The sequence below is a fragment of the Nelumbo lutea genome, chromosome 2 (assembly GCF_056320005.1).
Source record: "Nelumbo lutea isolate HS-2025 chromosome 2, American lotus-T2T, whole genome shotgun sequence".
Classification (NCBI taxonomy): domain Eukaryota; kingdom Viridiplantae; phylum Streptophyta; class Magnoliopsida; order Proteales; family Nelumbonaceae; genus Nelumbo; species Nelumbo lutea.
Window position 1 is genome coordinate 102187118 of NC_142685.1, and position 12627 is coordinate 102199744.

Sequence of the window (12627 nt, forward strand, 5' to 3'; positions counted from 1 at the left end):
GCCACCCTACATCACTTGCTCCCCACTCTCGAGGCCAAGGTGAAGACTTCAACTTCGATTGATGGAAGTAGTAATGGTGAGGGCCAGTGGGCGGCAGCCGAGGTGTACCCTGTAGTGGCGTTCTCTTTTGTGTCTCCACCTAGTTCTTTTCATAAGTTAGGCCAAAACTGCAAGCGATCTGTGGAACTACTACTTCAGACAGGCGATCAAGGGCCATATTCTGCATGGGTTTATGCTTTGGGAGAACATTCAGTGTGCAGAATGGGTTTCTAGTCAAACCAGTGTACGCGTTTGCGCGACCAGGTCACATAAACCGGTAGTGGTTTGCCCTGAGTGTCGTTTTGCCTTCCAAGAATGAGCGCTAAGGGGTGCGGTGTGGCTAGATCGCAAGTGCAGAGGCATTTTGCGTCTGTTAGATCTAAAACAATTTGAGCCATCTCTAGAGCATCATTTTGTCATCCAAGGCTGAATGTTACGTAGCATGCTGCAGTTGGGTTGTGGAGGCGGTGGCTCCTCATGTTGGACAGTTTTGTATGCCCTTAGCTTCAATCAGTTTTGATGTACTTTTGATATTTAATGTAAATAAATGAAGTACATGCTTGATTCATATTGTGTGGTATACTTCTGTGTAAGACCCTAAAACTGGACACTTAATGAGACTTGTGTTGGTTTTAAATGTTCATAGCCGTTGGATAAGTCTAGGGAGATTTATCCTGCCAAGGCTGTCACTAATGTACTGCCAACTATTAGGGTGGCTTGTCTCAACTGCCAGGGGGAGACCCAAGGCACACGTAGTGTAGGATTATTTGAACCCTTGAACCGGACCAGATTTTCAGTATTGCCCTAGACCTTGGAGATTGATGGGCAAAACTGGAAAGTAACACCTAACCCCTAGACCTGATTATGGTACTGCACTAGGTGTCGGATTGGGCTGTCTTTGATATGCCAATTAGTGAGATCCTTAGCGGGGGTCAAAACCTGGGTATGTTGGGACAGTTTGAGTATTCATCTGAGTGGGTGATCATAGTGACGGAATCAGCCCCTTTGTCGGACAAAGATAATGATTGGGGATGCACTCTCTCTGATTGAAACCAAACTGCTGGCAGTTGATTTCAATCGTTGGAATTTGTTTTGCAAAATTTATATATATTATATATATATATATATATATATCAAATCATTTGCAAATGGTTTTAATTCCCGGGATCCATGTGAGTAGAGAGTGCAACACTGTTCCTTGCAGCCAAGGGAGAGGTCCTCTCTTGTCGGGCAGTGCTTGATCATTATGGGCTGAAAGTGCAAGGCCATTTAGGATAATACCTGATGGGCTATTCTTACATCTGCCTGCAGTCCCTGGGTTTCTATGAGATGGCTTGGCCCAGAGACCACTTAGTGTAAGTGTTGGGCCCATAGGGTCCATATGATGGGCTCAAGGGGTTCATTGGGCTCTCCAATGAATTCGGCTAGGCCTTGTAACAGATGCTGGGCCAAACCCATGTGGCTGGTGTGTAGATCAATGCTTGGGTCCCATGCCATACAAAGAAGCCCAACTGGGTAGTAGTTTGGAAGACTATTGAGCACTTTATTCTTATTGGGCTTAAAGCCCATTTCGAACTGGGCTGATTTGATCAATCACTAAAAAGGGGCGGATCTGAGATTAGGATGAGCCCAAAAGCTTATCTAATCTGCAGATAAAATTAAGAAGAGTCCTAATCCAAATATAGATTTGGACAAGGGCAACTCTTGATATGATTAGGAGGATTTCTTAAAAATTAAGCAAGTGGAGGAAACCCTAATTCGAATTACAAGAATTCAAACCCAAGGGATTCGTAGAGAACACACCTGCATTTTGAAGATTGGATCTTAGAAACCCTAGAGAAGAAAAAGCAGTTCACCACTTTCTTCTCTAGTTTCTCTTCTCCATCAACCGCCACCAACCACCACCCAGTTCGATTTCTCTGTGAGGGATAGATCAAGAAAGAGTTCTTGATATCAATCTTTGCTGAAATGCTGATTCAATTTGGTGCTCATTGTTTCCAGAGGATTCTTGTGAAGGATTCAGTGCGTAGGACGCACTCTGTTGGTTTTGTTCCACAGTTGCTGTGTCATCTTCAGCAGGAGTAGATCTTGGTGTCTTCTTTGGGCATGAACACCAACTTTGAGAGATATTATTTCTCTGGATTAGGGAATGCGATTCCTAGTTGGAAGGAAGGCATGAAATTTTTTGAAATTCTCCCACCCATTCCGCAACAGTTTTGGCATCCATACGATGGATCCTACCATCCCTTTCACCTTAGCCGTTGGATCTCGAGATATATAGGTCGTTTGTTCTCCTTTAAATAGGGGCCTTGGCGGTAGCGTTCTTGTCGTTTGTCTCGAAGTGCCTTTGCTTTCGAGTGAACTTAGCTCCTACACTCTCCAACCTTCAACACTTCGTTTTCACTTCTTCCTCCACCTCCCTTTATTTAACTTTGAACGATGTCTTTCTCAGATTCTGGACCTGAGTGCAATGATCTTCCGAATGAGTCAGAGGGGAGCCCCACCCGAACCCCTTCTCCCCTTTCTCCTTTGAGTCCTTCTGCCCTTGTCCCCCTTTGGCAAGAGGTTGCGGTGCTTGGGAGAGGGTAGCCTCCAAGGGTGCCGAAGGTAGCCATCGAGGCGATGACCCTCCCTGCGAGAGCGCCACATCCGTTATGCTAAGGGAGGCCAAGGGGTCCTCCCAAGTCGAGGGGGAGGAGACCCTAGACCCTATTTCTAGGACGAGGGCAGCCCAAGCAGTAGCCGAGACCAATATCCTATGCCTAGGATTTGAGAGTTCTCTAGATGAGGATCTGGTCAAAGCTCTAGAGAGGCAGTACTTCATACTCTCGTCTTATGGTATGAGGGTACCCAAGGTGGGCGACCAACCATGGACTCCTAAGAGGGGGAGATCCGCGTTTACCAACACTTTCTTTTGTTCGGTCTTCAGTTCCCCCTTCATCCACTGATCTCTAAACTGTTGAGGGCATATGGGGTCACCCTTAGCCAGCTGGTGCCCAACGCCATTAGGACCATAGTGGCGAGGTGGGCGACCATAGTGGTTCTAGGGGGTGGAACTGACGCTGAAGCTCTTCCAAGAGCTATTTGTGCTGAGGAAGCACTCTTCCAAAAATGGCAAGTACTACCTTCAACCCCATAGGACAAAGCCAGTAGACAAACCCTCTTCCGTGCATAACTAGAAGGGTAAATTTTTCTTTTTCTTCTGTCCCGAGGGTTGGTCCTTTAAATCAGGGTGGGGAGAGGTTAGCCAGGCTGCAAAGAAGAGTGTCCCTTTCTCATGAGTGAGGAGAACGATGATCTCACACGATTGCTCAACCTGGGAAGTGTCCAAGCTCAGCATTTTGTGGAGGAGGAGGTCCCACTAGTCTTTGCGGGGCTCAGCCCTACTCCCCTTGGTATGAGAGGCCCTGTAGTCCCTTAACACTTTTCCTCATCCTCTTCTTTGCACTGTGTTAATAATGGCTTTGTTTTGTTTGCAAAGGTGCCAATGGACGCCCGGAAGGCCGTGCTAGAACGTGCTCATGCAATGTAGAAGGAGCGGGTGAAAATGCCTCAGAGACCTTTCGATGGGGCACCGACGCCAAAGGAGAAGGTCCTTGCCCTTGTGAAGTGGGGGTCCTCTTGCTAGGTCCCTGCTAAGGGGACAATTCCACAGGTCCCTGCCAAAGGGACCACTCTAATAGCTCCCATGATGGGAGCAACTTCACAAGTCCCCGCTAAGGGGAAAAGTCCCGTCGAGGAGGGCCAGTCAAGGTAGGAGGAGCAGGTGCCCCCAAAGCCGACCAACGAGTCGAAGAAGCCTGCCCAGGAAATCGAGGTAGGGCAAAAGAGGTCGATCGAGGAGGCAGTGGGGGATCAGCCACCGCAGAAGGTGGCCCATGTCGGGAACTCAATGGGGGATGCCCCGAGGAGGTTCCATAAAGAACAGATAGGTCCGTTTTCTACCCCCACACCCCTGGAGGAGCTCGCCGAGTGGTCCAACCAAATCTTCCATTCCCAATGAAACGTCTGCGAAGGGGACTCCATCTGTGAAGAGGGGGTTGGTCCAGCCCCAATGAGTGGGGTCCTTCTCTTGAGCGATCACTTTCAGATGCAGGGAAGTGCTCTTGAGAAGGTCTACACCCAGGGTTTGGGAAGTTTGGCCGAGGTAACATTTGTTCCTTTTCCTTCATGGTTACTTGCTTTTCTGTGGAATACTAATTGTTCCTTCACTGTAGGTTTACCTCCACTTTGTTGGCCTTGGGGATCGGTTGAAGCTGACCTTGGCCCAAATGGACAAGCTATAGAGGAGGAGAAGGGGAAGCTCCAACAAGCTACTGCCGCCACCGAAGAGAAGTACCACAAGTTCCGGCAAAGCCTCAACAACAAGAAGATGTTCTAGATGGAGGCTCAAGCACAGGAGAGCCTCTCCAATGAGTAGATGGAGAGGGCCCACATCGGAAGCCTTCTCTCCAAGGCTAAACGGCGCCGCAACCAAGCTGAGGGGGACGCTGCCGAGGCGGATAGGAAGGCCGAGGAGGCAGTGAAGTAGGCTGCGGAGGCCGAGCAGAAAGTTGCCAACACCGAGAAGAGGGCCCAGGAGTCCAAGAAGCGGGCCGAGGAGCTGGCTGATCTCGCCTCCAGGGCTTACCTAGATTGGTTTAATGTTACGAAGAAGGCGCTCACGGTGGCTCTTCCTGACTTTGACTTTGAATCTTTGAAGGTGATCCCCGACTCTTCTGAGGCTACTAACTCCACTCTTCCCCCTCTGACAAGTGGCAAGGCCTAGGCTAGGTTTTTGTTTTGTTTTCTTTTCTTTTTTGATACTGTACATGTGTTCGGCCTTGAAGGCCGTGAGTGAGTTTTTGTAAAGCCCATTTTTTGAATATAATGGAAATCGATGGCATTTTTTGAATCTCCTCTCGATTACTTGATTTCTGCATTCTGTTGTGTTCTTCTTTCTTTTGTTTGCTTTGTTGTCTTATTTTTCACCAAGGGGCCCTTGTCCCTCCCCCTAATTAGAAAGATCACACCGTAAAATAGTGCACTTTGGATTGTTATACGCGTGGCCTAGGTGTGTGGTGGAGGGCCACCAAGGTAGAGCCATACAATCAAATTGTGGCTCGTCTGGCTTAACTTCCCTCTAAGTGTTCACTTAGGCAAAGTCAAGGTGGCCTATGACGGGGGGAGGAGGCCAAGGTGAAGCAGGAGCTTGCTTGCCTCTCTTCCTTCTGCAGATATTTAGACAAAGGTAAGTTGACTCATCGAGCTGTGGACGGGGCCGAGGCGGAGCTGAGGCTCACCTGACATCCATTTCCCCAAGTGTTGGCTTCGGCAAGGCCAAGGTGGCCTACAACACGGAGGAGTGAAAGAGGCAGAGCTAAGGCTCGCCTGGCTCCCATCTCCCCATGTATTCCTTTTGACGAGGTCTCGTTTATCATTCGAAGGGTGTTGTCGTCCTTTGCTAATTGTGCTAAGTGAAAAAGTCCAAGAGGCCAGCCACCGCTAAGGTGGAGCATTGAGGGATGTAAGGCCTCAACCATCTTGGTATATTCTGACGCATCGCTCGGCTAGGGTATTTGCTACTTAGTTGCTTAAGTCTTAGCATCGGTTCGGCATGAGGGCACGATCCTCCAGGGAGGCCATGTGCCTCTAACAGTTGTGAAGCCAAAGAGTGAAGGGTGCTGAGGCATTCGGAGCATTGAGCCAAAGGAGAACTTTTCTTCATTCATTCAATCATTCCAAAACAATATTACAACTACTTGTAGTACTTTCGGAGATTCTCCGAGTTCCATGTCCGATGGACGGATCTTCCATCTAGATGCTCCAAGTGAAAGGTGTCGGGGCCGAACTTGCTTAATCTTGTAGGGGCCTTCCCAGTTGGGGCCCAACTTCTCCACTCCAAACTCGGGGACCATAACCTTCCAAAGGACGAGGTCTCCTTTATGATAGTGTCTTTCCTTTACCCTAGAGTTGTAGTAGCGGGCCACTCGCTGTTGGTAGGCGGCCACTATTATTTGTGCTTGCTCTCAGGTTTCTTCTAGTAGATCCAAGTTTGCTCTGAGGGCTTCCTTATTTTCAGCTTTGCAGTATGTTTCAACTCAGAGTGTCGGCTGGACGATCTCTACTGTGATCACTGCTTTCGTGCCGTAGGTTAAGCCGAACGGTGTTTCCCCGATGGCTGTCCGAGGAGGGGTTCGATAACCCCTGAATACACTATTTAGTTAATCATTGTTAGACAGTGTATGCCCTCATCTCCAATCAAAATGATGTACAATATGACATTTAATGTAAATGAATAAAGTACATATTTGATTCATGTTATTATGGTGTGTTTTTGTGTAATCCTTAAACTGGACACATATGAGACTCAAGTTAGTTTAGAATCTTCACAGCCGTTGGGTGAGACATGAGGTACATGTAGTGTGGGTTTTCTTGAAACCTTGAACCGGACCAGAATTCCAGTATTGCCCTGGACCTTGGAGATAGATGGGCAAAACTGGAATGTTACACCTGAACCCTAGACTCGATTATGATACTACACTAGGTGTTGGATTGGGCTGTCTTTGATATGCCACTTAGCGAGATCTTCAGAGGGGGTCAAAACTTGGGTATGTTGGGACAATTTGAGAATTCATCTGAGTGGGTGGTCATAGTGACAGGATCAACCCCTTTGTTGGACAAAGTGAATGATCGGGGATGCACTCTCTCTGATGGAGACCTAAACTGTCGGCAGTTGATTTCAACCGTTGAAATTTGTTTTGCAAAATATATTTATATAGAGATATACATATATATGTTATGGTTTCAAAATGTTTGCAAAAGGTTTTAATTCCCGGGATCCATGTGAGTAGAGAGTGCAGCACTGTACCTTGCAGCCTAGGGAGATGTCCTCTCTTGTCGGGTAGTGTTTGATCATAATGGGCGGAGAGGTTAAGTGTAAGACCATTGAGGGTAATACCTAATAGGCTAATCTTGCATCTACCCACAGTCCTTGGGTTTTTATAAGATGGCTTGACCCAAGGACCATTTATTGTAAATGTTGGGCCCATTAAGAACCCATGGTGATGGACTCAGGGGTTCACTGTTTCCTATAGTGAATTCGGCCAGGCTTTGTAACAGAGGCTGGGCTGAACCCATGTGGCTGATGTGTAGATCAATGTTTGGGTCCCACACTATACAATGATAGCCAACTGGGCAGCAGTTTGGAGGTTAAGTGAGCACATAGACTTAATGGGCCTAAAACCCAATTCGAACTGGCTTAATGAGATTAATTAAAAGGGGGTGGTTCTGGAATTTAGATCAGTAAATAGGATAAAGGATTATCCCTATCCACTCAGAAAGTCCAGATCCAAATAAAGATTTGGATCAGGAAACTCCTAATTTGATTAGGAAGGTTGATCTTTATCTGCTGATAAGATAAGGGATTATCCTTATCTCTTAAAGAGAGTCCAGATCCAAATACAAGATTTGGATTAGGAAACTCCTAATGAGATTACAAGATGCTCTCTTTAAAGGTTATAAATAGAGGAGCAGGGTGAACCTCCAAAACACAATTCTCAGTTCAAAGATTACAAAGAGAAGAATCTACAGTTTGATTGCTCTTGTCTTCTGCTCTTTCTTGCTCTTGCCGCCATACCAGTTCGATCTTCACCTGTGGGAGCAATCAAAAAGGGTTCTTGATATTACCTTTTGGTAGAAAAGGTGATCTAAAGTCGTGCTCAGCAACCCTCCACAACATTCTTGCTGAAGAATTTAGTTCTTGCTGAAGAGCCATCCTGCTGATTCTGCTCCACCTCACATTGTGTCATCTTCAGTGGGAGCAGTCTTTGGTTTTCTCCTTGGGAGTAAACACCTTCGTTGAGAGTTACTATTACTCCATATCAGGTATATTCCTCTCCTACCTTGTGGTTTCAGATCTGGTCCGATTTGGTTTCAAGATTGATCCTTGAAAATGCAGTTTTCTAAAATAGGGAATGTGATTCCCACATGGGAGAGAATGAAATTTTTGAAAATTTTCCCAACCTTCCTGCAGGGTTCGGCCATCCATATGATGGATCTCTCATCCCTTCAATCATCCCATAGGCTTTTTTCTTGGTCTAATCGGATCTTCAGCCTGTATAGTATTGCCTTGTTGGTGACCTCAGCTAGGCTATTGGTTTGGGGGTAGCCTACCGAGGTGTATGGTTGCCTGATGCTGAGAGAGGCGCACCACTCCCGGAACTTGGCATCATCAAATTGCTTCCCATTGTTGGTGACCAACATGTGGGGTAGGCCGAAGCGATAGATAATGTTTTTCCAAAAGAAGTTCTGGATTGCTTAAGCCGTGATGGTGGCTAAGGGCTCAACTTCTGCCCACTTGATGAAGTAGTCTATAGTGACGACAAGGTATTTTCTACCCCCCATGGCCTATGGGAAAGGGCCAAGGAGGTCCATCCCCTATTTGGTGAAGGGCCAAGGGCTGTTGAGGTCCGAGAGAGTGGTGGCCAATTGGAGGCACAAGTTGGTGTGCCTCTGGCATGGATCTCACTAGCTCGGCGGCATCCTTGTGAAGGGTCAGCCAGAAGTACCCATGCCTTAGAGTTTTCTAGGCTAGGGCCCTTCTGCCGAGGTGATTTCCACAGATGCCTTCATGAATCTCCTGCAGTACATACTCACCCTCCTCTAGACAGAGGCATCAGAGATAGGCAGGGTAAAGGATCTTCAGTATAGTTTCCCTTTAACAAGGCATAGTGGGTTGCCTGACGTCTGATTCATGTCTTTAGGTTGTTGTCTTATTGATAGGAAAATGATGATGGAATCCATCCATAACGGTTCAGCTTCTATTGGGAGCACTTGGACTTCTTCAATGGAGGGCTGAAGTAGCTTCTCTACATTTGCGGTCCATCCGAGGACTCCGCTCGAGGTGCTTGCCAGTTTAGAGAGGGCATCGACTCTTGCATTCTTGGCTCATGGAACTTGTTGCAAGGAGAAGCGCAAGAAGTGGTGGGCTAAATCTTGAACTTAAGAAAGGTACTTGGACATGCTTTGTTCTCTGGCCTCGTAATCATCGTTTACTTGATTCACCACTAGTTGAGAGTCACTGTAGACTTCAACGTGTGAGAAGCTAAGGTCCCTAGCAAGCTATAGGCCGACGAAGAGGGCCTTGTACTCAACTTCGTTGTTTGATGTTGTTATGTCAAATCTCAACACATACTCTATAGTAACATCATCGAGGGTGAGAAGGATGAGGCCCACTCCGCTTCCTTTAGCAATGGAGGAGCCGTTGACAAAGAGTTTCCATCGGGGGTGAGCCTCATCGTCCACGTGATCCCTTTTGACATTTTTTGGGGTCTGGTATAGGGCTCGGTTGAATGTGCATTCCACTATGAAGTCTGCCAGGGCTTGTGCCTTGATTGCGGGCCTCGGATGGTACCGAACATCAAACTTGAAAAGCACGATGGCCTACTTCGTCAGGCATCCCAAGGTCTTGGGCTTGGCAAGGACAACTTTGAGGGGCTGGTTCGTCAGGAACACTATAGAGTGAGCTTGGAAGTATGGTTTGATCTTTCTAGCCAAAACCAAGAGGGCGACAGCCAATTTTTCTATCTCAAGATACTTGGTTTCAGCGTCATAGAGTACCTTGATGGTATGATAAATTGGCTTATGCACGCCATATTCTTGAATCAAGACTAAATTGACTGCTTCGTCCTTGGCCGAGAGGTATAGGTACAAGGTTTCTCCCTCAGACGGCCAAGTGAGGAGGGGAAGTGAGGTAAGGTATGCCTTGAGCTCATCGAAGGCATAGAAGAAGGGTAGGCAACGGTCAGCTGATTTCGACATGAAGCGATTGAGGACTACTATTCGACCGGTGAGTCTCTGGGTTTCCTTCACCGTCCGAGGGGGTGCCATATTCAGTATGACTTGTATCTTCTCAGGGTTAGCCTCAATGCCTCTCTAAGTGATGACAAAGCCCAGAAATTTGCCTGATGTGACATCGAAGGCGCACTTGCTAGGGTTGAGCTTCATGTTGTACTTCTACAAAGTATCGAAGGTCTCGGCTAAGTCCGAGATATGGGCCTCAACTTTCAAGCTTTTTACTACTATGTTATCCACATAGGCTTCAACGTTCCTCCCCATTTGCTCTTTGATTACCTTGTTAACAAGGTGTTGGTAGGTGGCTCCGACATTTTTGAGGTTGAAGGACATCACTCGGTTGTAGTATGTTCCGTGCTCGTCGATGAACGAAGTCTTCTCTTCATCACTTGGGTGCATCTTTATTTGGTTATATCCAAAGAAGTCATCCATAAAGTTGAGTAGTTCATACCCTATAGTGGCGTCAATGAGGTGGTCTATCCTTGGTAGAGGAAAACTATCCTTGGGGCATGCTCGGTTAAGGTCTGTGAAACCAATGGAGATCTGCCATTTCCCGTTAGCTTTCTTTACCATAACTACATTTGATAATCATAGGCTAGTGTACCTATTGAATGAAGTCGGCATCGAGTAGCTTCCCAACTTCCTCTTCTATGGCCTTCCATCATACATGTGCAAAGTTCCTCTTCTTCTGTTGGACTGGCCTATAGCTCGGGTCCACGCTCAAACTGTGAGTAATGACCGAAGGGTCAAATTTGGGCATGTCAACGGAAAACCAAGCAAAGACATTGGCATTAAGTCTGAGGAAGCTTACCAGTTTAGATGGACTCTCCGAGGGAAGGTTGGACCCAATGCGGACTACTTTTTTGGGCTCATCCTCATCTAGGGGGACCGAGATGAGGTCCTTGGCTAGCTGGCCTCGGCTCGCTGGTTCCTCCCTGAGGTCAAGACCCTCTAGTGGCAAGGTTTCTTTGTTCTTGCCTTTTAGTGCTGCCACATAGCATTGGCGGGCGGCATGCTGGTCCCCCTGAAAAACTCCAACACCATGCTCAGTGGGGAACTTGAGAACAAGGTGATAGGAGGAGATGGCTGCCCAGAGTGTGTGAAGGGTTGGTCTTCTCATGATTGCATTGTAGGGTAAGTTGATCCTTATGACCAAGAACTCTGTCATCCTCGTCACCTGTTGGGGCTCCGTCCCTACTATGACCGGTAGGGTGATCTTGCCCCCTAGTTTGACAATGTTGCCGGAGAAGCCAACTAATGGAACATCTGCTGGCTGAAGACGCTATGGTGTTATCTTCATCTTCTCGAATGCTTCATAGAAGAGGATGTCAGTCGAAGAGTCACTGTCAACAAGAATCCTCTTGACAACGAAGTTTGATATGATGGCTGAAACCACCAAAGTGTCATCATGGGGGACTGCTACCCCCTTCAAATCCTCGCCCGTAAAGGAGAGGGAGTCTTACTACTTCTACTTCTTGGGGGCCGGCCCCTGGACATTTAACTGCCTGGTGTAGGCCTTGCAAGCCGAGGCCGTGCCTCCGGTTATGACATCAATGACATCGGCTACTTGCTGATGTTGTTGAGAGGACAAGGCGTCAACCTCGCCTCCAACGTACTGTTTGTGGTGGCCTCGGCGTATGAGATTCTATTTCATTGTTGAGATTATAGCAATCCTCAGTTTCGTGGCTAGTGCCTCAATGGAATTTGCAATACTTTTTTGGGTTCCCCCTTTGGGGATTCTTCTTCAACTTATCAGGCCACTTCATAAATTTCTCCTTCCCGATCTGCATTAGAATCTACATGCGGGTGGAGTAGAGTGGCATGTAATGGTTGTAAGTCAGAGCCAAGGTCAGTGGCTTCCTGTTGTTGTTGTTGTTGCTGTTGTTGCAGCCATGGTCTCCATTATTTCTCTTCTTTTCTGGGGCTCCGTCACAATGCTCGGTGCCCCTTTCTTGAACATCACCAGCTGAAGCCTCTTTGACTATAATGTACTTTTGGGCCCTCTCAAGGAACTCCAGTTTCATTTCAGCTAGCTTTTGGCAATTGAGTACTTGAGGGCCGAGTTAGGTAGGAGTCTACTGATGGCGGCATGCATGGAAACCTTGGGGTCGAGGTCACAGACCTCGAGCTCCTCCTTCTTGAAGTAGTCAATGCATGATCGTAAACTTTCTCCTCGCTTCTACTTAACTGTCATTAGCGAGACAACACTCTTTTGGGGTCATCGTCTGATGATGAAGCAGGCGAGGAATAGGCTAGGGATTTGCTCCCACGAGTTAATGGGACGAGGTGGGAAGCTTGAGAACCACTGTCGAGCGGCTCCCTTGAAGGTTGCTTGGAAAGTTTGGCATGTCAAGGCGTCGAAGTATCCATATAGGATCATGAGTGCCCTAAAGCTCTCCAGGTGATCATCTAGGTCTGTGTTCCCGTCGTACATCTCCAAGGTGGGAGATTTGAAGTTTGGGGGCAATGGCTCGGTGATGATGTCGAAGGAGAAGGCATCCATTCTCCCTATAGAGTTACGTTGTTCGGTCGAGGTGTTAGTTTGACCTTTCTTGACTTGTTGGAGCTTGGCTTTGATAGCACCGAGCTCTACTCACAGTTCGGCGAACTGAGGGTCGGGCATGGCCTACACGCCATCTCAGTCTTTGCAGACGTAGTGGGGGTCGGCATAGACTTTGGAGTGTTTTGGGAGGTCAGGAGTTCCTGGGCAGGCTAGCTGGGCAACCATTGCCGGAATTAGAGGGGTCGATCTAT